Source organism: Mauremys reevesii, linkage group 12, assembly GCF_016161935.1.
Source record: "Mauremys reevesii isolate NIE-2019 linkage group 12, ASM1616193v1, whole genome shotgun sequence".
NCBI classification, from domain to species: domain Eukaryota; kingdom Metazoa; phylum Chordata; order Testudines; family Geoemydidae; genus Mauremys; species Mauremys reevesii.
The window spans coordinates 40,041,553-40,066,149 of NC_052634.1; the positions used below are offsets into that span (position 1 = coordinate 40,041,553).

Sequence of the window (24,597 nt, forward strand, 5' to 3'; positions counted from 1 at the left end):
TGCAAATTAAATGAGCCGCCCACAGGTTCTGGCAGCCACAATGAGCCATTTGGTGTGAGAGCCCAGACCTGCCCCTGTCCCAGAGGGAGGGTGTCATGTGTGACAGGCTGGACCACTGACCTATCAGCTCTTAACTCCCAAACTTTCAGTAATTCTGTTATCAGTGTAATTTAAACAGCCAGACTGGGCTGGACCAAAGGCCCATCTAGCTCTGTGTTTTGTCCTCCAACAGTAGCCAATACCAGGTGCCCCAAAAGGTAATCAACAAAGCACCACTGGGAGTTGAACCCAGGATCTCTTGTTTACAAGACAGGTGCTTTAGCCAGCTAAGCCATGGTGCCTGCCTGTGGCAGCAACACACTGTCTGCCCACACCTGACTCCCTGCCATCCCCACTGGGGCCTGAAAAGCTTTGCTTGTGTTTGGATTCTGCAAAGCAGAGGAGCAGGTGAGGTTTTCCTTGCAAGCTGTGTGTGTGTGTGTGTGTGTGTGTGTGTGTGTGTGTGTGTGTGTGTGTGTGTGTGAATCTTTGGCCAGGTCTGCACTACAAAGTTATTTCAGTATCATTATATTGCTCAGGTGTGTGAAAAACACACAATGGTCCCTCGGTCAGCAGCTTGTGGCTGGTGCACACACTGCAATGCCACGTCTGGCGACAAAACTGCCCTGTTTTGGTGACAAAATAAAACCACCTCGACAAGAGGCCTAGAGCTTTGTGCAGCAAACTTAAAGTGACAAATTGTCAGTGTAAATGCTGCTGGTCATTATATCACCATAAGTGACCTCCACCAGTATCCCTCCATGCCAGCCATGAACTCCCCTGCCCTGCATTCCTGCTACAGAGGCTGGGCCCCTCCCCTTTCATAGCTCCAGAAAGTTCTGACAGCTGAGTCACTATCTACATCGGGATTAGGTTGATATAACTGCATTGCCAGCCTAAGTAATGTAATTACACCAACCTAATTTTGTAGTGTAGACCTGTCCAAAGAATCACACACCCACCTTGGGAGCAAAACTTCACCTGCTCCTCTGCTTTACAGAATCCAAACACGAACAACACTTGTCAGGGCCCAGTGGGGATTGGCAGAGAGTCAGGTGTGGGCAGACATGACACTTTAAGTAATAGCAGGCACCTTGGCTTAGGTGGTTACAGTACCTGTTTTGTAAACAGGAGATCCTGGGTTCAACTCCCAGTGGTGCCTTGAGGATTGGCTTTTGGGGCACCTGACATTAGCTACTGTCAGAAAACAAGATTCAGAGCTGGATGGACTCCTATGCTGCCCCTTCCTCCTGCTCACTGCTCTCTGTCCCCTCCCCACCCTCACTTGCCCTTGTGGTCATTACAAAGTGGCAAGGCAGAGCCCTCCCATTTTTAAAAGTCCTGGGGTGTCGTTCCCCCCTGTCCAGGCACCCCGGGTCCCTGCACTTCACAGAGCTCTCCCTGATTTCAGCTGTTAGTGAGGGAGCCTCACTGCTAGCGCAGACTGGGCAGTTTCCTGCATGAGACGCTGTCCCAAAGCAGGACTAATGCTTAGAGCTGGTTATCAGTGATTTCAGATCTGTTGGTCTGCAGCAAGACTCTCCATTGAGTCTTAACCAGCTCTGTTATTACACAGGGAAGAACAAAAGGGTCAAATGGTGCCTGGAACCCTTAAGAAGAATCCACCCCACCGAGTACAACACTTGTCGCTACCTGCTCCCAGCCCCACTGAGAATGTTTTGGGGTCACTCCTCGCCTGTATCAGCCTAGGGGTCTTGGAGAACCATAGCTAGCAGGTGCTCCAGTTGCACAATTGGTTAGCACACAGTACTTATAGGGCAGTGCTGAGAGGAACTATGCTGAGATTGTGAGTTCAAGCCTCACCTAGAGCACTGGTTTTCATTAGCCAAATGACATCACCCCCTTGTTTGGCCCTGTGGAATGTAGAATTCCAGCCCTGAGGAGGGGAGGAGTTAAAAATGCTGCTTCACTTATTACCTCCTCTCCAGAGCACAGGTTAGAATCTACAATCCTTTCTCCCCCCCCAGCCCCTGTGCCAGGATCCCTCAAGCAGAGCCTGGAGTCCTGCCCATGGCGTCTGTACTATTGACACAGACTAAGTGACAGGGACAAAACACTCAAATCCTGCCTGGTGCGGGGAGCCAGGTTTGCTCTTCAAATTCTGTCGTTGGTACATTTCCAGGCCTGGGAATGTCCCACAACAGCATTGAATGGGAAGCTGCCTGCAGAACAGTTACACTGCACAGAGCTCCTGCGGAGGAGGGGTAGGAATTAGTAACATTTTGAGGATCGTTTGGGAAATGAGCCTTTGCTGGCAAGGTTTGTCTCTGTTCATATTTCACCTTCAGGTGTTATGTTGAGGGATCTTTAGTATATTTTTGGGAGGTTAATAACTATCTCCTCAACTTTATTTACTCAACTTGAAAATTGGTGTCACTTGATTTTTGCCTCTCCCTGTGAAACTACAACTGACACGTGTGGCTTTCTACAGGGGGTCATGATGTTAAAGTTAAGGAATTCAGTCTCTGTACTTCTGGGTGGGGGGGTTGCTTTTTTACAGCTGCCTCACGGCCAGGCACACTGGGCTGTTAGCTGCACCCACTGTCCTTGCCAGGGGCCCCTGCTGACCCCTGGGCGGCTGCACTGCCGTGCTGGGGTGACTCTGCAGGTGGAGAAACTGCTGTGGAGCAATGTAGAGCAGGTGCAGGAAGGAGACGAGGTCACTATTCACATTCTGAACTGCACAATTTTCCAAATTTGGGAAAAGATTCATAGATTCATAGACTTAAGGTCAGAAGGGACCATTATGATCATCTAGTCTGACCTCCTGCACAATGCAGGCCACAGAATCTCACCCATCCACTCCTGTAACAAACTCCTAACCTATGTCTGAGTTACTGAAGTCCTCAAATGGTGGCTTAAAGACCTCAAGGTGCAGGGAATCCTCCAGCAAGTGACCTGTGCCCCACGCTGCAGAGGAAGGCGAATGTCCGAGAACAAGTCTAAGGGGAAGGTGAATGCAGAGCAATGACATTGGAGATGCCCAGACCTCCAGTGGGGGCAGCGTGAAAATTAATAATGGGAAGATCATTTGCGAAATTATTCGTCACCGACAAGATTTGTCTCTGTTCCTATTTCACGCTGTGGTGTTAGTTAGAGGAATCAGTACAGATTTTACTATATTAATTAAACACTTAATTTTATTTAACCAAGCTAAAAACTTAGTGTCACTTATTTTTTCTCTGTCCTAGCAAGAATAAATTGAATTTTGTGACTTTCTGGAAAGTGCAGCGAGATTAAATGTGGGGAATTCAGTCTGTGTGTTTGTGAGCTGATGTTTTCCTCTCACAGGTCAGTGCCTGCATTGAAATACCAAGAGGGATCTAAGGGCTGGTGTACGCTGGGCACTGAACTGGCAGAGCGACAACTCTCAGGGTGTGACCCCCCCCCACAAACCCATGGAGTTAAGGTGACCTAAGCCCTGGTTAGATAGTGCTAAAGAAAAGGAAGAATGGTTTTGTCCATGTAGCTATTACAGGGATGGGAAAACCCCTCCAGTCACTGTCTACTCCAAAGTGCTGTAGCAGTGCCACAGCAGCATTTTAAGTGTAGACAGAGTGAAACTAGATCTGGCTCCAGTTTGCACTGTGGATGCTCAGATACTTAGACTATAATAACAACAGCAACATAGAGCTTGCGTAGTTGGCAGGATTTGAACCTGCGCAGGGAGACCCCCAATGGATTTCTAATCCATCGCCTTAACCACTCGGCCACAACTACTTAAGCTACAGTTGTTCTACTACATGATGATTCTGTTCTCACTGAATTGTCGCTTCAAATTGCTTGACAGACCAGCTTCCCCAGCACACTCATGGCTGCATTAGTGTAAGTGTGTCCTGGGCTGAACAGCGAGAATTCCTGCCCATTTCCCTTCTGGTTGGAGCAGGATGAGAGTGTGTTTGTGTGAATGACATTGCCGTAGATTGTTGTTCATTCCCCACTCTGACAATTCAGACAGTCCCTTTCCTATTCAAATCTCCAGCACATCGTTCCAATAGCAGGGGGCAGGATTTCTCTGGGGCACTGAGGGCTGGTGCGTGAATTCAGCCTTGCATTCCACCCTTGATGTTTCATGGTCTACGAACAGCAGCAGAAAGAAAGAGCTGAGCCAATATCTCCCTGCCAGTGATGCAGGTGCCACGTCCCCTCTGTCTGACCGTCGCCATTGCAGGAGAGAAGGGTTCTCTGGAATCGAATGCCCTGGCTCAGACCAGAGACACAGGAAGATTTTGCTGTTCATGGATCTGTGCAAAGGAAATTTTGTCTCTGTGTGAAACTGAAGTCGGAAATGAAACGTCCACATGGTGGCCCAATGCTCTAGGGAATGTGGGTGAAGGACTCGGGCTGAGAAATGATTTAACAGGAGTTTGTTTCAATTTATTGCCCCGATTAAAATCTATGGCTAAAAGGCAGCCATTGCTGTTAGTACTTGTACCTGTGTTGGGACACCCCAGTGGGTGTCAAGTCCATTGCCTTCACCAGGGGCAGTCGATTATTTTATCAGAGTACAAATTTCTTGGCCAAGGTATAGTCAAGGTCTAGACTCCAGAGAAAACAATACACTGCTGATAAGAAGAAGTACATCAAAAGATTTTGCAGCCACCATGGGCATAACTATGATGTGTCGTGTTTCACTCTTTATACTTGGCGCCACCTCCTTTCCCTTTAGCCTTGTAGTTGACCAAGGGCAAAGCTGAACATCTCCTCAGCTACCAGGGAGTGTTTATGTCCATTCCCATGAGCTACACAGGGGTTTGATGTTGCTGCTTTCAGTCCTCTGGCTCTGCCGGGATAAGGAACAATTCAGTCACTGAACTGAAGGAGGAAGATCAGTTTTTGACAGGGAGAGGGTCGCCTCCTCTTAAAGGTGTTTGTCTGGCTGGCAGTCCTGGTTCCCAGGTCTCGCCCGTGGGGCTCCAGCAGTTTTGGGACCAGGTCACTCCCTTGGCCCCACCTGGCACTCTCCCCCAGGGGCGCCGTCAGTGCAGTGGAGCTGAGCAGCATCTGCCTGCTCGCTCCAGTGGCTGCCGGCCCCTCCGCATGGCAGGGCAGGGTGGGTCTGTGCTTCTGCGAGCTGCCCCCACCCCGAGCACCCCTGCACCCAATGAGATGATGCAGGGGCGGTGTCTGGGGGCAGCAGCACATGGAGGCCCCCCAGCCCGCCCCGCCTTAGAGCCCCAGGTAAGCGCTGCATCCCTGACCCCCTCCCAGAGCCTGCACCCTCACCCCCTCCCCACATACCTCTTCCCACTCCCAAACTCCTTTCCAGCGCCTTCACCCCCTTCCCCCACCGCCCCAGCCCCCCAACTCTCTCCCACAGCCTGCACCCCCTCCCCCTTCCCACACGCCCCCTCCTGCCTGCCCCCAGTCTCCCGCCCAGAGCCTGCAAACCCACCCCTCTTCCTGTTCCCGCTACCCCCTGCCCCAGCCCAGAGCCTGCACCCAGCACCCAAACTCCATCCCGAGCCTGCACCCCAGAACCCCTCCCCCACCCAAACTCCCTCCCAGAGCCTTAGGCAGCTGAGGGGCAGAGTTTTGGGGGACGGGTTCTGGGCGGTATGAGTGACATTATTGGCCACTGGGAGGACTGGAGGACTGGCACTGGCCCTAAGGTAAATTGTGGTTGAGACCCTGCTTTAAGGGATTGGAGCAACGCTGGAGAGACTGACGGGCAGGGAGCTGGGGAGCTGTGTGTGCCCCAAGGAGAGTTGTTGTTGTGCTCTGGTGACACAGAGCGGGGGTGGGGAGTTTGTAAGCTGTGGTGTTTGTATAAAGTTTACTAACCCCCAGGTTAAAAACTGTTCCTGCTCTGGGCTATACAGGACACTCTCTGTTGTGAGGGTAGATTAGTGGGTGAATGTTTCCGTGCAGGGAAATGAGTTCCTAGTTCCAATCCAAGTGATTCCCTTTAAAAACTTTTTTGAATGAAAATCGATTTCCAGACCCATCTCCAGTATGTTCAGGAGTTCGCTGAATGGGGGCAGGGGGCTTGAAATGAATTTAAACACTCAGCATTTTCCTGTGCAAATGAATAAAGACCTAGCAGAGCTGTCCAGCAGCTGAAATCAGTTCCAGTCCTCGGTGTCTCTAAGAGGGACACTCGGTAGCTGAGGCATGTGGGACACCTCTGTGGTGAGGACAGGTGAAAAAATGCTGGATTCAATGAAAGCTGAGCCCATAGGAGGGGAAGGTGAACGGCAGCACCACACAGGGTCATAACACTCAGACACGGGGCTCCACTGTCACTGCCCCTGTGTTTTCCATTATTTCTATCCTAAGGAACACACCCTCCCCCTCCCCCACACACTGTCACACACAACCTTCTCCCCTTGAGCCCCATCCCACCCCTCCCCCTCTCCCCCACACACGCCATGGGACACAGCCTCTCGGTGACTCACCCAGATGGGGGCTTGTCTCTGCATCTCCCCAACAGGGGAGCAGAGAGCCGAAAGGGCCACAGGAGACCAATGGAGCTAGGCAGGCATAGAAAATACTTCCCCTCCCTTCCCTTCCCTTCCCAAGAGTCCCGTTAATCTCACCCATGGGACGTTCCAGCACCGGGTGGGCTCAAAGCACCAACCTTCCCCTGAGCAATGGAAGGGGCAACCAGCTCTATCACATGGAAGGAGACACCCCACCTCTGCTGCTGCCATCCTGCAGCCTTTAATATGGATTTGTTTTAGCTAATGCAACCCCCGCACTTCGCTAATCCATCCATGAAACATGGAGATAAGCTCCTGAAAACAGGGCACAGTGGTGCAATGGGTTAGTGCCCAGTAGTTACAGCGCAGTGCTGAGTAGAATCATGCGGAGGTTGTGAGTTCAAACCTCACCTACAGCACTAGTTTCCTTTAAGCAAATGGCTTCTGCCAATCATTTTGCCCTGCAGAAAATACAATTGCAGCTCAGAAGACACCGAGATCCCCTTGCTTTACAGAGAGCAGGGCAGATTCCACAGATCTACCAGGCTCTGCTCTCCACCAGCCGCCTGTGTCAGGAGGGGTCAGGCACAGCCCAGAGCACTGCCCCCGACTCCCCCTCAGTCTTTGCTCCCCAAACCACCTGTGTGCTCACCCTCTTCGCTGTGAGACTCAAACCCTGCCTGGCTTTCTGTATGTTGGTGTAGTTTTCATCTGTCGTGTTGATGTGCATGTGGGTCCTGTGTGATTTTGGTGGATGCCTTGCATAGTTTTGTGTGCATGGGTGTGTGTATGATTTTTGCATGAATATTGTTTTTTGCTAAGTATTCTTTTGGTATGTGGGTTTTGTGCTTTCTTGTTGTGGGCTTTTGCTGTATTTTTTGGTGTGGATTTGTTCTTTCTATGTTTTGTGTGGCTTTCCCTTATGTGTATATGGCTCTATGTGCTGTGTGGGTTTGGTTTTTGTTTATGTCTGTGTGGGCCTGTGCAGTCTGTGATGTTCTCTTTCTCTCTGTTTGTATCTTCATGTGTAAATTCACTGGAACTTTTGAAACTCTCCACAGCTTTGCCAATTTTCACCAGGAATTTTACTCATTAACGAATTTTCACTTGTTCCCTACCAGTTGGTGGTCATTGCCCCAGGGGCCTGTCAGTCTCAGGGTCCTGCTTTCCCATTGGCCCTTCCCCCTTCTATTGGGACTGGGAACTAGCCAACCAAAAAAAACCCACTCAGTTTTAGTAAAGGGCCAACAGTCCCTTACACAAGCCGGCCCTGTGAGGGAGGGAGAGCTCAGTGGTTTGAGTATTGGCCAGCTAAATCCAGGTTTGTGAGCTCAGTCCTTAAGAGGGCCATTTAGGGATCTGGGATAAAAATCTGTCTGTGGATAGGCCCTGCTTTGAGCAGGGGGTTGGACTAGATGACCTGCTGAGGTCCCTTCTAACCCTGGTATTCTATGATAGGGTCACCAATGTTCAGAGAAACTAGCACAAGCTGGTCCCATGGTGTAAGGGTTGGCAGGCTGAAACCTGAGTTCAAATCTCAGTGGGACCTTGTGGTAAATCCCTGGAGATCCAAGTGCTTTCCTGTCTCCAGCTGTATAAGAATGAGTTGTTTACCTTTTGCTGAGTGACTCATACCCACTGGAGCCAGGTCTCTGGTTGGAATGGGGTCTAGAAGTGGCTATGGTTTGACTGGGTGTTTGGGATTTCTGATGCCCACAAGTTTGGCCCTTGTGCTTTCTACCACACTTTTCCTCTTGCCCACATGGTGCTTGAAGAAAGGAGTGTCAGGGCCAGGTTTCATAGTCAGGGAAAGGCAGGCGGGAGGAAGAGTCCCAGGCTGGAGCCCAGCACCTCTCCTCCTCTGGGCACCTAGGACAGAGGCGGCTGGTGCTGACAGCTCCAAGGGAAGGCTTAAAAGTCACAGAACAACCAAGGGCAGGGCAAGAGGAGAGGAGAACCATGCCTATGCGTGGCCAGCAGACAGCCACAGAGACCCAGCCAGGCTGCTCCCTGGCATGCCGAACCCCCACTGAAAACCACCCACAACCAGCTGCTGATGCTTTGTGGCCAACATCAGAAGATGGCAGGAAAGCAGGGCCAGCCCCCCTGGTGGGGCCTCTTACCGTTCCCACTCCAGGTGCTCATTTTGGCAGTGGGGCAGGAGATTTTACCCCAAGAGGCTTTTCCCCAGCTGGCGAGAAGCAGAGAAACACCCAGGCTCCCAAGGTGCTATGTAGCAAGTACCCTCCAGCACAGGGACAGGCGCACACTTGGAAGAGGGAAACTGCTCCACACGCTAGCCCGGGCAGCCGCCCATTTTCTTTGGCAAGTCAGGAAGGGCAAAGGCGAGACTGGAAGCACCTGGGGCTCATGCCCCAGCCTTTGTGACACCCAACCCCCAACTCCTTCCCGGGGCTCTAGCTGAAGCCAGAGCATTGGCCTGAGCGGCCAAGAAGAGGTTCCAGCCCTGAAGGGAGCAGGACTTTCAGCACAAAGGTAAAACTGCACCAACACAACCATGAAGAAACTTGAACCCTCAATTGCCTGATCCAAAGTCAGATGCCTTATCCATTAGGCCATGTGGTCACAGGACCAAAACCTTTCCAAGCACTTATTTGGACAAGGCAGACACTGTGTTTCTCAGGTCCTCTACTGAGTGGGGCCAAGCCTCTCTGGGCACAAGAAGTCGAGTTCCCAGTGAGATGTGAGACAATTCTCTGGAGCCAGGTACAGGACTTGGCAGGGAGGCTCAGGCATGAGGGATTGGGGTGCAGCGGACAGACCGGCTGTCTAGGTGCTTAGATTTGGTCTCACTGAGGAGAAGGAGGAATCCTGCTGACAGGCAGTGGCTGTGGAGAAAAAGTGGGATGTCCAGGCTGCTCCGGTCTCCTTCTTCCAGCTCCTCATCTGGCTGAGCTGCTCCACTGGCCTGGACAAGTCCTCTGCATGCACAGCAAATAGCCCAAGAGCCATTTCTGCCCAAACCTGTGCTGGGGGGTGAGCGTCTGTCTTCCCTGTCCCATCTGCGCTAGAGCAGACCACTAGATTGAGAGAGACAGTCAACAACTATTAAGGTTCAGATTATATAAAGGGGGTCACAGAATCTGTGACTTTCAGAGATCTCAGCGACATTTTCCGCCTCAGCCCTGGGGCAGCAAGACTGGAGCTGTCAGTTGGTGGGGGCCCCACAGCTATCAGCCACCAGTGGTGGAAGGGGCTCCCACAGGCCCATGCCACCACAGATGGACCCCACAGCTCCCAGCTACTGTGAGCAGCAGGATGCCCCCAGAGCTCCCAGCTGTTGTGGGTGGATCCCAGAGCTCCCAGGTACCACATGTGACAGGGGGACCCTGGAGCTCCCAGTGGGGTGACTGGGTTATAAAGTCCGGTCAGCGGTGCTGCGGGGCTCAGGCAGGCTGGTCCCTACATGTCCTAGGGCACCGCACTGTGCCCTGGAAGTGGCCAGTAGGTCCCCCCTGCTGCGCCACTGACCAGGAGCCGCCTGAGGTAAGTCTGCACCCCAACCCCCTGCCCCAGCCCTGAACCCCCCCAAACCCAGAGCCCCCTCTTGCACTCCAGAGCCCTCACCCCCCTGCACTTCAACCTCCTGCCCCAGCCCAGAGCTTCCTCCCACACCTGGAACCCATCATCCCTGCCCCCACCCCAGAGCCATCACCCCGTCCTGGACCCCAACCCCCTGCCTCAACCCACAGCCCCCTCCTGCACTCTGAATCCCTCAGCCCCACCCTGCAGCCTGGAGCCCCCTCCTCCACCCCAAACCCCTCATCTCCCCACAGCTCCCACAGGCAGACCCTGGAGCTCCCAGCAGCCATGGGTGGCGGGGGAGCCCCCACAGCCCCACCCCACTGCGTATGGACCCTGCAGCTCCTACGAGTGGACCCCAGAGCTCCCAGCTGCTGCGGATGGACCCAGGATTTCCCAACAGGCATTGATGGCGGGAGGACCCTGCAGCCCCACGTCATTGCTAATAGACCCTGCAGCTCCGAAGACCCTGGAGCTCCCGGCCGCCACAGGCAGGAGAGGAGCCCCCAGCGCTCAGACACTGCAGGCAGAGCCGGGAGCTCCCAGTCACCGGGTGGGGGGGGTGAGGAGAAGCATAGAATGGAACATATAGTGAGGATATATGTATATGCACACACACATACACACAGAGAACATGAAAAGGTGGGAGTTGCCCAACCAACTCTAAGAGGCTAATTAATTAAGATGAGCTATTCTCAGCAGGAGAAAAAAAACTTTTGTAATGATAATCAAGATGACCCATTTAAGATAGTTTGACAAGAAGGTGTGAGGATACTTAACATGGGGAAATAGATTCAATGTGTGTAATGGCTCAGCCATTTCTAGTCTCTATTTAAGCCTAAATTGATTGTATCTAGTTTGCATATTAATTCAAGTTCAGCAGTTTCTCGTTGGAGTCTGTTTTTGAAGCATTCTGTTGCAAAATTGCCACCTTTAAATCTGTTACTGAACGGCCAGAGGTTGAAGTGTTCTCCTACTGGTGTTTGAATGTTATAATTCTTGACGTCTGATTTGCATCCCATTTATTCTTTTGCACAGAGACTGTCTGGTTTGGCCAACGTACATGGCAGAGGGACATTGCTGGCACATAATGGCATATATCACATTGGTAGATGTGGAGGTGAACAAGCCCCTGATGGCATGGCTGATGTGATTATGTCGTATTATGGTGTCGCTTGAATAGATATGTGGACAGAGTTGGCATCGGGCTTTGTTGCAAGGATAGATTCCTGGGTTAGTGTTGTTGTTCTGTGGTTGCTGGTGAGGATTTGCTTCAGATTTGGGGGTTGTCTGTAAGCAAGGACTGGCCTGTCTCCCAAGATCTGGGAGAGTGAGGGATCATCTTTCAGGATAGGTTGTAGATCTTTGATGATTTGCTAGAGAGGTTTTAATTAGCCAGTGGCGTTCTGTTATTTTCTATGTTGGGCCTGTCTTGTAGTAGGTGACTTCTGGGTACTCTTCTGGCTCTGTCAACCTGTACCGGTATTTTCACTTCAGCAGGTGGGTATTGTAGTTTTAAGAATGCTTGATAGAGATCTTGTAGGTGTTTATCTCTGTCTGAGGGATTGGAGCAAATAGGGTTGTATCTTAGAGCTTGGCCATAGACAATGGATCATGTGGTGTGTCCTGGATGGAAGCTGGAGGCATGTAGGTAAGTATAGCGGTCAGTGGGTTTCCGGTATAGGGTTGTGCTTATGTGACCATCGCTTATCAGCACAGTACTGTCAAGGAAATGGACCACTTGAGTGAATTGATCTAGGCTGAGGTTGATGTTGGGATGGAAATTGTTAAAATCATGGTGGAATTCCTCAAGGGCTTCTTTTCCATGAGTCCAGATGATGAAGATGTCTTCAGTGTAGTGCAAGTACAGTAGGGGCATTAGGAGATGAGAGCTAAGGAAGCGTTATTTTAAGTCAGCCATAAAAATGTTGGCATACTGTGGGGCCATGTGGGTACCCATAGCAGTGCCGCTGACTTGAAGATATATATTGTCCTCAAATGTGAAATAGTTGTGGGTGAGGACAAAGTCGCGAAGTTCAGCCACCAGGTTTGGCATGTAATTAGTTCACAAAACAAGGGGGGGGGGGGTGTTGAGAAATCACTGCTCATGCCCCTGGCCAGCCTATTTCCCTTTGCTGCTCTGAAACGTGCCCCCACGTGCAGGCCCCGGGGGAGGCTTTGGCTAGGGCAAGCGTGTCCTTGCGAGGTAACTGTCTCTCTGGAGGTGAAAGTCATCAGTGCGGGGTGCGAAGGGAAGTGGCCGTCGAAGGAGAATGGAAGGCATGTGGTGGGCAGGCCAGGGATTTCTTTGTCCCCCCTTCAAAAGGGGTCACCCTCGCCGTCGGGGAATCAAACCCCGGTCTCCCGCGTGACAGGCGGGGATACTCACCACTATACTAACAAGGAAAGGGGCACGGTGAGTGGCCCCAACTCCCACAGACCAGCTATGGTCAGCGTACACCTACAACGGCGCATGGGCCCCAGCAGGCAACAACACCCCTGGCCCTCTTCTGCTTCTCAAAGGCTTTGTCCGCAGCAACAGCCCTGGCCCTCCTCACCTGCCCTTGCCCAGCAGGACGCCTTTTCGGGCCTACACAGCTCCTCACACAACACCCGCCTGAAACCTTGCCCTCCCCTACCAGCTCAGCAGAACCTTTTTTCCTCTCAAAACCTCCTCTTGCCACCCTCCCCCTTCCACACTTCACACTCACCTCATCACAAACTCACCCACGGCCCCTTTGGCTTCTCAAGCGCCTCTGAAGGGACGCAGCTTCCCAGGCACGCAGATCCTTCCCTTCAACGCGCACTGGACGGACATTTGAAACACAGCCCTTTCCAGGAGGGAATGCGCTGCTTTTGGACCCTGGCGCCCAGCAAGAAGTCCTGGGACTCTTTTTCTGACCGATGGACCCCACTGACTTGCCTTTACCAAGCAGAAACTGAGGACCGGCTGATGGCTCTCTTTGCAAACGGACGCCATCAGACTGAGCCACGAGGCGTGCTGCAGGATAGCCCCTCCCCACCAAAAAGCAATGCCGTGACCCGGATTCGAACCGAGGTTGCTGCGGCCACGGCGCAGAGTACTAACCACTATACGATCACGGCCAGGTGCTGGGGGAGCAGGCTAGCAGCCCTGCGCAAAATGCTCAGCTCTGCGCTCTCGGGGCGGCCACCTACCTCGCCGGCGGCCATAGGTCTTTCTCAAGTCTCCCCATTACAGTCACAGGTCAAATGCTGAGCAAAGGAAAAAAGACAGGAAGCCAATCCCATACCTGTCCCTTTTTCTGTCTTCCTCCACCCCTGGACCAAGTCCCTCCCCGTTTGTCTGGGCCATTGTCCTCATGGCCCTGGCCAGCCTATTTCCCTTTGCCGCTCTGAAACGTGCCCCCACGTGCAGGCCCCGGGGCAGGCTTTGGCTAGGGCGAGCGTGTCCTTGCGAGGTAACTGTCTCTCTGGAGGTGAAAGTCATCAGTGCGGGGTGCGAAGGGAAGTGGCCGTCGGAAGAGAAGGCAAGGCATGTGGCGGGCAGGCCAGGGATTTCTTTGTCCCCCCTTCAAAAGGGGTCACCCTCCCCATCGGGGAATCGAACCCCGGTCTCCCGCGTGACAGGCGGGGATACTCACCACTATACTAATGAGGAAAGGGGCACGGTGAGTGGCCCCAGCTCCCACAGACCAGCTATGGTCAGCGTACACCTACACCGTCGCATGGGCCCCAGCAGGCAACAACACCCCTGGCCCTCTTCTGCTTCCCAAAGGCTTTGGCCGCAGCAACAGCCCTGGCCCTCCTCACCTGCCCTTGCCCAGCAGGACGCCTTTTCGGGCCTACACAGCTCCTCACACAACACCCGCCTGGGACCTTGCCCTCCCCTACCAGCTCAGCAGCACCTTTTTTCCTCTCAAAACCTCCTCTTGCCACCCTCCCCCTTCCACACTTCACACTCACCTCATCACAAACTCACCCACGGCCCCTTTGGCTTCTCAAGCGCCTCTGGAGGGACGCAGCTTCCCAGGCACGCAGATCCTTCCCTTCAACGCGCACTGGACGGACATTCGAAACACAGCCCTTTCCAGGAGGGAATGCGCTGCTTTTGGACCCTGGCGCCCAGCAAGAAGTCCTGGTACTCTTTTTCTGACCGATGGACCCCACTGACTTGCCTTTACCAAGCAGAAACTGAGGACCGGCTGATGGCTCTCTTTGCAAACGGACGCCATCAGACTGAGCCACGAGGCGTGCTGCAGAATAGCCCCTCCCCACCAAAAAGCAATGCCGTGACCCGGATTCGAACCAAGGTTGCTGCGGCCACGGCGCAGAGTACTAACCACTATACGATCACGGCCAGGTGCTGGGGGCACAGGCAGCAGCCCAGCGGAAAATGCTCAGCTCTGCGCTCTCGGGGCGGCCACCTACCTCGCCGGCGGCCACAGGTCTTTCTCCAGTCTCCTTTGGCTAGGGCGAGCGTGTCCTTGCGAGGTAACTGTCTCTCTGGAGGTGAAAGTCATCAGTGCGGGGTGCGAAGGGAAGTGGCCGTCGGAAGAGAAGGCAAGGCATGTGGCGGGCAGGCCAGGGATTTCTTTGTCCCCCCTTCAAAAGGGGTCATCCTCCCCGTCGGGGAATCGAACCCCGGTCTCCCGCGTGACAGGCGGGGATACTCACCAGTATACTAACGAGGAAAGAGGCACGGTGAGCGGCCCCAGCTCCCACAGAGCAGCTATGGTCAGCGTACACCTACACCGGCGCATGGGCCCCAGCAGGCAACAGCACCCCTGGCCCTCTTCTGCTTCCCAAAGGCTTTGGCCGCAGCAACAGCCCTGGGAAAAGCCCTGGCCCTCCTCACCTGCCCTTGCCCAGCAGGACGCCTTTTCGGGCCTCCACAGCTCCTCACACAACACCCGCCTGGGACCTTGCCTGCTTAGATAAAGATTGTAACTCTATGAAGTTAAGTTTTAGTCACTAGAAAGCTTGTTTTGTTTGTTTTACTTGTAATGATATCTGTGCCTTCTGTTCTTACTGATTATCATGTAATCCTGCCTGCCCGGCCCGGGTCCAGCGAGCCGGGGGTGCGGCTCCTGCCTGCTCGGCCCCGGGTCCAGCCGCGCGGGGGGGACGCGACTCCTGCCTGCCCAGCCCCGGGTCCAGCCGGGGGGTGGGCGCGGCTCTCCTGCCTGCCCGGGGCCGGGTCCAGCTGGGGTGGGCGGCTTCTGCCTGCCCGGGCTGGGTCCAGCTGGGGGCGGGGGGCGGCTCCTGCCTGCCCGGCCTCCCGGGTCCGGATCCAGCCGGGCGGCGCGGCTCCTGCCTGCCCGGCCCCCGGGGCTGACCCCGGGTCCAGGTAGGACGGTAAGGGAACAGGGAGGTTGTGTTGTATAGAGGGCAGGGGAGTTGGGGGGGGGGAATGGATTAGTGTCGGAGCGGTCAGCGGGCAGGGAACAGGGGGATTGAACGGGGCAATGGTCGGGGGGAGGCAGTCAGAAAGGAGCAGGGGTTGGATGGGGCAGTGGGGGGGCAGTTAGGGGTAGGGATTCCAGGGACAGTCAGGGGACAGAGAGAAGGGGTGTTTGGATGGGGTAGGGGTCCCAGGGTGCCATCAGGAATCAGAGAAGGAGTTGGATGGGGTGGCAAGGGGCAGTCGGGACAGGGAAGGGGGTGGATGGGGCATGGGTCCTGGGGTGGGGGCTGTCAAGGAACATGGCGGGGGTTGGATGGGGCAGGAGTCCCGGTGGGGGGCATGACCCCTCATGGGGTGAGGAGGAGGAGGAGGGAACCAGTTGTTAGCATTTTGGCAGCTCATCACTGGTGAAAACTATCAAGAAATGCAAATCCTCGAAGGAGCCTGTACCAGAAACTGGGTGGTGCAGAAACCACAGCCCCATCCCCACCTCTGATCCACCCTTGGCTGGCACTGGATCATGCCCCCTGTGCCCCCAATCGGCCCCGTGAGCCCTGGGGGGCACGGAATAGCCATGGTGCTGGGCCCCCCATCCAATTGAAGTATTCAGTGTCACAGTGACCCAAGGTGTGTGCACAGAATGGGGATGGGGTGTGTGTGTGTCAAGAGTGGGGCTGGGGGGAGCGAGGATCAACACTTTGTCATGGGCAGATCATGTTGGTCCCAGGGTAATTTCGGGGGGGGGGCTCTGATTCCCCACTCAGCCGGGGGGCTTCCCTCTGGGCTGAGGAGCCCTGGGGTGGGGCGGGTGCGGGGGCTGGGTGTGTGTCAGGCTGGGGAGCGGCCTGGGCAGAGGGGCTGGAACTGGGGCGGCTCCAGGCACCAGCACACCCAGCGCGTGGTTGGGGAGGGTGACAAGCTGCAGGGGGCTCTGCTGGTCACCGCGAGGGCAGCAGGCACCCCAGCCCCTCCCCCACTCTACCCCCCTCATCCCCCTCCCCTCCCCGAGCTGGGGGAGAACCCAGGAGTCCTGGCTCCCAGCCCTGCCCCTCCCCCGTATTTCCATATGGCTCCATCCAACAGCCCCCCCCCCCGTCCCCGAGTGGGGAGAGACGAGGCCAAGGGACACGCGAGTTCTGGTCAGGAGCCGGAGGGGGGCAGGGCCGGGGCTCTCTGGGGGGCGGGGCGGGATGAGGAGTTGCGTTGGGGGGGAGGTGTCAGGTTGACCCAGGGACCCGCCCTTACCTGGGCTGGGGAGGACGGAGGCGCCCCGGGGCAGGCTGGGAGTTGTAGTTCCTGTCTCGTCTCAGAGCGGAAGTGACGCGTCGGTTGCTCAGGCAACGCGCCCCCTCCCGGTGCACTCTGGGAACCGTAGTTCTCTCTCTCTCTCTCACACGCGACCTCTATTGGAGGAGGGGCCGTAGCTCGTCACTTCGCCGCGCCCCTCCCCGCTCCCTGATTGGCGGAGAGAGCGCGGGACAGAGACTCGGCGCGTGGGAGGCCCGGTTCCTCGCCCGAGGCTTGCTGCCGCCCGGGCGCGCGCTGCGGCCGTTGGGATTCGAATCCCGCATGGGATCCGGGCGGGGGGGGAGGGGCGCAGGCCAGAGGCAGCGCGGAGTGAAAGGGCTTCACCCCAGCTGGGCCTGGGGGCAGCAGCGGGGCTGAGCTGCCGGGGAGCAGCCCCACAAGTGGCCGCCTGGGGCCACGGGGCCCCTCAGCCCCCCCCAACCTGCCCCGGCAGTGTCCCCCCCCCCCGCTGTGACCCTCCCGCCAGCTCCGCCCCCGGTGTCCCCTCCCCCACCCTGTCCGCTCTGCCCGGCCTTTCCCTTCACCCCCCCACTCCCCACTTCCCTGGGGGGAGGGAGAGCTCAGTGGTTTGAGCATTGGCTGCTAAACCCCAGGTTCTGAGTTCAATCCTTGAGAAGGCCCCTTAGGGATCTGGGGCAAAAATTGGTCCTGCTAGTGAAGGCAGGGGGCTGGACTCAATGACCTTTCAAGGTCCCTTCCAGCTCTAGGAGATTGGTATATCTCCAATTATCACCTTTATTGCCCCGACCTCCTCCTCCCCCTCCTCACCACTCCACCCTCCTCCTCCTCCCCCTCAGCATCCCACCCCTAATTGCCTCCAGCCCATTTCCCCATAGCTGGGCCCCACTTTCCCATCCCCCCACCGGCCGAGTCCATCCCCAGGGTGTGAGGTTCCTCAGCTCCAATCTCTGCTGCCCCCCAACCTGCCGGGTTCCCCTTTTCAGCCACTGTAGGGTCCTCCAACCCACCCCCACCCATCCACTCTGGGCTCTCTAAATCCCACCTTCCCACAATGCACCTTGGTAACCCCACCCTCCTCTATCCCTAATCCCCCTAGTCCGCAGTCAAGAACCGAGGCTGGGAGTGGGGCCGTTGCTTGCTGGGGAAAGGGGGTCGAGGCCGAGCTGGGAACCAGGGGCCCAGGCTGAGGGTGGGGTTGGGGAAGAACTGGGGCAGAGTGGGGCTGAGTGGGGCTCCCTCCATAGGGGCTGGCTCAGGCCCTGAGGTGCCCCCATGCATGTTCCTCTGTGTCCCCCTAGGAGTCATGCCCCACATTTTGGGAACTACTGAACCCTACTCGCTAAGCAGGGGCTAGTGATGCCAAAGCCCAGGGAAAGGGAGAACAAGTGCGGGGCCCCCAGCACTGGAGCCATGTGAGGGGCTGCAGGAGAGGGGCAATGGCTGGTGGCACAGAGAGTTAAGGGCAAAGGGGGCACAGCAGGGGCAGGAGTTAGGGGTGAAGGAGGTGCAAGGGCTGGGAGTGCAGGAGCTAGCGGTAAAGGGGGAGTGGGGATCGTCCAGGGGCAATGGGGAAGTGCCAAAGTACAAGCTTTGCCCAGGGCACCATTTTCCCTAATGCTGGTCTGAGCAAACAATTGGAAATGACCCTTCAGTGAGACCAGAACCATAGTGTAGAAAAGCCCCTTTGTTAAGTGGTGGTGGCTGAGGGCTTAGGGAGATGGGTTAGAAAACAACAGGCGTTTTTCTGTGGAGGTTTGATTCTTGCCTGTTAGGCAAGGCTGGTGTGTGGTGTCTCCATGGCTGTACTTTCAGTGTCTGATCTGCCACAGGGAGCCAAGTCTAGACATATTCAGAGGTTCTATGCCAGGGTTTCTCAAACTTCCTTTCACTGCAACCCCCTTCTGCCAAAAAAAAACTCACTACATGGCCCTGGAAAGAGGGATCAAGCACCAAGCCCCTCCCCACTGAGCAGAGGCAGGGGAGACAAAGCCTGAGCTCTGCCCCAGTTAGGGGAGGACAAATCCAGAGCTTGAGGGATTCAGCCCTGGGTGGTGGGGCTCAGACTTTTGGCTTCAGCCTCAGGCACCAACAAGTCTAATGCCAGCCCTGGCAATCCCATTAAAACAGGGTCACATCTCACTTTGGGGTCCTGACACACAGCTTGAGAACCACTGCTCTATGTTGATGGGAGAGAGTTTTCTGTGGGTGCAGTTAATCCACTTCCCAAGAGGTGGCAGCTATGTCAGTGGGAGAAGCTATATCGGTGGGTGTGCAAGCTGTGGTGTTTACCACATTTAAGAAGTTTAATCAAACCCCATTTTGAAAACCACCTGTGGTCTGGGAATGGCAAAGGACTTTGATGAAGCAGGGTTTGTCCTTCAAAGTCCTGAAAATCACAATTCTCTATTCAGCTCATTGTGCTGGTATAGCTCAGTGGTAGAGTGGTTGATTGCAGCTCCAGTGATCCTCAGTTTAAACCCCAGTGTTCTCTTATAACCTTCTTTCCTTTTTTTTAAAAAAAGGAAAACATTTTCATTTCCATTCTCCATTCTGTTCAGGGGCTCCTCTATACAGGAGGGAGGGAGGGAGCCCCTGTGTTTATATGAATGTAAACACTCAACATTTCGCTGTCCAAATGCATAAAAACCTAGCGAAGCTGTCCATCAGCTGAAATCAGTTCCAATCCTCTAAGTGTCTAGTTTATTTTTTCATCAATTAAACAAAGGTATCATATGAATGCACATTTGCAGATCCCTCTTCTCCAGGAGCTATGTTGTGCAGAAGAACAAGAACCACATACAGCTGTAGTTCAGGAGTCTGATGACAAATGTTCTGAGGGCTGGAAAAAATGCCTTCTAGTGAGCTATTGAACAACTCAACCTGTTTAGCTTATCAAAAGAAGATTGAAAGGTGACTTCATTGAAGTGTTGAAGGGCCTTAATGGAGAGAAAAGGTTGTGTATTAAAGGCCCCTTTAATCTAGCAGAGAAAGGAATAACAAGACCCAGTGGCTGGAAGGTGAAAAGAGACAAATTCATATTACAAATAAGGCACAAATATTCAACACCGAGGATGATTCACCACAGGAACAAGCTACCAAGGAAAGTGGTGGATTCTCCATCTCTTGATGTCAGTTAATGAAGACTAGACGCCTTTCTGGAATGTGTTGCCCCCAAAAGTAGCTATTGTGTCATACAGGAGGCCTGTGATATGCAGGGGGTCAGATTAGATGCTCTAATGGTCTCTTCTGGTCATAAAGTCGACTAATTTCTGAAAAACTGAGTGTAGCATTGGGAGCAGCGTCTGATGTTTTCCTGTCTAGCCGGCTTGCTTCCTAGAACGAACGCTCCTTGAGTGGGGTGATCCACGGGGAGTAGCTCAAACCTCCAAAGTGCCTGGCCAGCGGCAGGACATTAGCACAGCAAGGGAGGGGTGTGGCAGTGACATCACAAAGGCCTTTTGCAGGACCTCAGACTATTGGTCAAAGGTGGTGGGGAGGTGGTGACCTCACAGAGAGATGCTGACATCAGCCAGGCAGGACAGGGGCGAGGGGCCAGGGAAACCTCAGAGACCCTGTGGCTTTGCTTCAGCAAGTCTCCTTCTCCAGGTCTCTCTTTGAGGACTGGGGGAGTATTCGGGTTCACGGACGTGAGCGCCAGGAGGAACCTCTTTTGAGTTTTCTCCTTCCCTTTTCCTGATTTTACTAGAAAACAGCCGTCCCTGTTTAGAAGGTAAGAGCCTCCTCGAGGTTTGAAACCTGTTCAGTCTGATCCATCTGGTGACAGTTGAATTCTAGGCATGGAAAACACGAGCTTAAGGAGGCAGAATTTTATTCCGTACCTGGGATTTTGTCCCTTAAAATCACTGGGTTTGTTCTTTTTGTTTCACCTTTTCCTCCATCCATCCCTCCCTCCTTTCTCTTCGTCTCTTGCTTCTTTTGTCCTTTCTCCTGTTCCCCTCCCAAAACCAGGAGCAGTGTCGGGGTGTGTTTGGGGCGGGGGCAGAGAGGGGGATGGGCGGCAGTGGGGAGGGGAGCTCAGGGGTTGGGGCGGGGGCAGAGAGGGAGATGGGCGGCACTGGAGGAGGGGAGCTCGGGGTGTTTGGGGTGGGGGCAGAAGAGGGGATGGGCGGCACTGGGGAGGGGAGCTGGGGGTGTTAGGGGCGTGGGCAGAGAGGGGATGGGCGGCACTGGGGAGGGGGAGCTCGGGAGTTTGGGGCGGGGCAGAGAGGGGATGGGCGGCACTGGGGAGGGGAGCTCAGGGGTTGGGGCAGGGCAGAGAGGGGATGGGCGGCACTGGGGAGGGGAGCCTCGGGGGTGGTTGGGGCGGGGCAGAGAGGGGATGGGCAGCACCGGGGTGGGGAGCTCGGGGTTGGCGGCGGGGGCAGAGAGGGAGATGGGCGGCACTGGAGGAGGGGAGCTCGGGGGTGTTTGGGGTGGGGGCAGAAGAGGGGATGGGCGGCACTGGGGAGGGGAGCTGGGGGTGTTAGGGGCGGGGCAGAGAGGGGATGGGCGGCACTGGGGAGGGGAGCTCAGGGGTGTTTGGGGTGGGGAAGAAGAGGGGATGGGCGGCACTGGGGAGGGGAGCTCAGGGGGTGTTGGGGGCGGGGTCAGAGGGGGGAGGGCGGCACTGGGGAGGGGAGCTCAGGGGTGTTTGGGGCAGGGGCAGAGAGGGGATGGGCGGCACCGGGAGGGGAGCTCGGGGGTTGGGGAAGGGCAGAGAGGGGATGGGCGGCACTGGGGAGGGGAGCTCGGGGGTGTTGGGGGCGGGGCAGAAGAGGGGAGGGCGGCACCGGGAGGGGGAGCTCAGGGTGGGGTTGGGGCGGGGCAGAGAGGGGATGGGCGGCACCGGGAGGGAGCTCGGGGGTTGGGGCAGGGCAGAGAGGGGATGGGCGGCACTGGGGAGGGGAGCTCAGGGGATGTTGGGGCGGGGCAGAAGAGGGGAGGGCGGCACCGGGAGGGGAGCTCGGGGTGGGGTTGGGGCGGGGCAGGGAGGGGATGGGCGGCACTGGGGAGGGGAGCTCAGGGGTGGGGGCAGGGCAGAGAGGGGATGGGCGGCAGTGGGGAGGAGCTTGGGGTTGGGGCGGGGCAGAGAGGGGATGGGCGGCAGTGGGGAGGGGAGCTCAGGGGTTGGGGCGGGGCAGGGATGGGGATGGGTGGCAGTGGGGGAGGGGGAGCTGGGGGGGGGTTTGGGGCGGGGCAGAGAGGGGATGGGCGGCAGTGGGGAGGGGAGCTCGAGGGGTTGGGGGCGGGGCAGAGTGGGGAGGGGCGGCAGTGGGGAGGGGAGCTCGGGGTTGGCGGCGGGGCAGAGAGGGGAGGCGGCAGTGGGGAGGGGAGCTCAGGGGTTGGCGGCGGGGCAGAGAGGGGAGGGGCGGCAGAGGAGGGGAGCTCGGGGGTTGGGCTGCTCAGGAGCCGCCTCGCGAACGCTTCAAGGCCACGTGACGACCTCTCGGAAACTCCGCCTCTCCCGAGACAGCCAATAGGAAGAGGAGGCAGAGCCCTGACCAATGGGAGCGCGAAGAAACCTCCCCCGCCCAGTTCCAGTGTGAGGTTGGGGCTGCACTGACCAGACCCCAGCAGGGTGCATCGGGGGGGGGCTGCACTGACCCGACCCCCCAGCAGGGGGGCTGGCGGCCGTGGGGTTCCGTGCAGTCGGGTGTCAGTCACCGGGCGACCCGCAATAGCCTGACCCCACCCCTGTCCGAGCTCCCGCCCTGCCCCCAGCCCACTGCCTCTTGAGCAGCCCCCTGCGGTGTCACCACTACCCCCGGCTGTGTCCCCGCAGCTTCCCAGCCCCCAGCTCCCCTCTGGTGGCCCCCCCACACTTCCTCCCTGCAGCCTGCCCCATTCCCCCCCCGAGTCCCAGCTTCACCCCCCGACATCTCTCCAACCCACCTCCCCCCATCACAGCCCCTGCTCCCCAGTGCCTGGCCCTGCTCCCCGGGGGGGGCTTGAGAGGCCCCCACCCCCCGGCCGCTCCACTCCCCACAATGGGCAGCTGCTGGCGCTGAGGAAGGGGGGTCTGGGCCAGGCCAGGTGCTGGGCCGATCCTGGTGAAAGAGAGACGAGCCGGCAAGGCTGAGAAGCCCCTCCCTTGTCTGGGGGGGGGACAGGGGCTCCCACAATTTGGCCAGTGTCACCCTCCCCCATCCAGAGGAGACGTCCGCTCCCAGCAGGCCGTGCTCCATCTCCACCCCACAGGGAGGAGCCCCCAGTCCAGCAGTGCCCCCCCCCCCGCCCCCCTCCGCAGCCAAGCCGGAAACCAGCCCCATCAACCCTGCGAGGGCGGCCGGACTCCCTGCCCCCGCAGCACCAGCCTCCCCCCATGTCCCCAGGGTGGGGTGGGGGAAGGGGGGATTCCTTCTTCCCATTGCCCAGATCCCACCCCCACCCCGGGCTGCCCAGACGGGAGCCGGGGGCTGCAGCAGTTGGCTGCTTCCCCAGGGCTACCAAGGAGCCGCCAGGAGAAGGGACGAGATTCTCCACGGCGCTGCAGCCGTTCGCACTGGGACCCGTCTCACACGGGGGAAACTGAGGCACCAGGGAGGGCGAGATGGGCTGCACCAGCTCAGATTGGGAGTCTGCGGGAGAGCCAGGAATAGAACCCAGGAGTCCTGGCTCCATGGGCAGATTGGGACTCCTCCACTTGGGGAGGGTGGGCAGGCCCGGACTGTGGCCCTGCCCCAAGGCCTGCTGCCACTCAGCCTCCTCCTGCCAAAGCCCCGCCCACACTCCCCCTTCAGCCCCGCCCACACTCCCCCTTCAGCCCCGCCCACACGCCCCTTCAGCCCCGCCCACACGCCCCTGAGGACCCCTTTGTTCCACTCCCTGACCCCTGCCCACCTCTCACGTCTCTTCCCGAGGCCCTGCCACTTGTGCCTCTTCGCCCCACCCCAAGGCCCCCGCCTGCCTCTCTGCCGTTTGCACCCCGGCCTCTCCCACGGCCCCATGTGGCCGGATGGAGCTGGGAAGGGCGAAGTGAGGATGGGGCCTTGCGGGGAGGAGGGCCAGGAGCAGGGCCTCTGGGTGGAGCACGGGCCAGGTGCCTCCCCGGGCCCCTTATACCCACCGCCCCTGCCTGGCTCCCGGCCTCCCCGGCTCTAACCACTAGACCCAGCGGCACTGGGACAATTTGTATAGTGGGAGGTGCTGAGAGCCAGTGAACAAACCTGTAAACCCTGCACAGGATGGAAACCACTTCAAGCCACGGGGTGCACAAGACTGGCCCCCACTCCCTTCCCAGAGCCAGCGGTGGGACCCAGATACCCTGGCTCCCAACCCCCACTCTAACCACTAGCCTGCACTGCCCTGCCACAGCTGGGGAGAAGAACCAGGACTCCTGGCTCCCAGCCTGGTCGTGGGTGGAGCAGGACGTACTGGCCATGGGCTCAGCTGGGCATCGCTTACCATCAGGCTGGATGGTATCCCAGTGCCGACCTCCAGCCCCACAGCACTGACGGTGCCCCTCACTCCCGACCCGCAGCCCCTTGGTTCCCCCCAGCACTGACGGTGCCCCTCACTCCCGACCCGCAGCCCCTGCTATCCTAGTCCTGACCTCCAGACCCACAGCTCTGCTGGTGCCCCTCACTCCCGACCTGCAGCCCCTTGGTTCCCCCCAGCACTGACGGTGCCCCTCACTCCCGACCCGCAGCCCCTGCTATCCCAGTCCTGATCTCCAGACCCACAGCTCTGCTGGTGCCCCTCACTCCCGACCTGCAGCGACTGGGCTTCCCGTGGAGCTCCCCAGTCACTGTGCTACCGGTGCCCCTCACTCCCGACCCGCAGCCCCTCCTATCCCAATCCTGATCTCCACACCCACAACTCTGCTGGTACCCCTCACTCCCGACCCGCAGCCCCCTGGATTCCTCGCTGAGCTCCCCAGTTACTGCGCTGCCGGTGCCCCTCACTCCCGACCCGCAG

General features: G+C 57.0%; 3 non-coding genes and 1 pseudogene across 3 annotated transcripts; all 4 read right to left on the reverse strand.

Annotated features, from left to right (window-relative positions):
• The window catches only part of LOC120375816, a 647,258-nt pseudogene that overhangs the window by 475,042 nt on the left and 147,619 nt on the right, over positions 1-24,597 (reverse strand).
• On the reverse strand, positions 3,698-3,780 carry TRNAS-AGA. The gene has a single exon. It is a non-coding gene; the product is annotated as a tRNA-Ser (tRNA).
• Positions 13,594-13,665, reverse strand: TRNAD-GUC. The gene has a single exon. It is a non-coding gene; the product is annotated as a tRNA-Asp (tRNA).
• Positions 14,627-14,698, reverse strand: TRNAD-GUC. The gene has a single exon. It is a non-coding gene; the product is annotated as a tRNA-Asp (tRNA).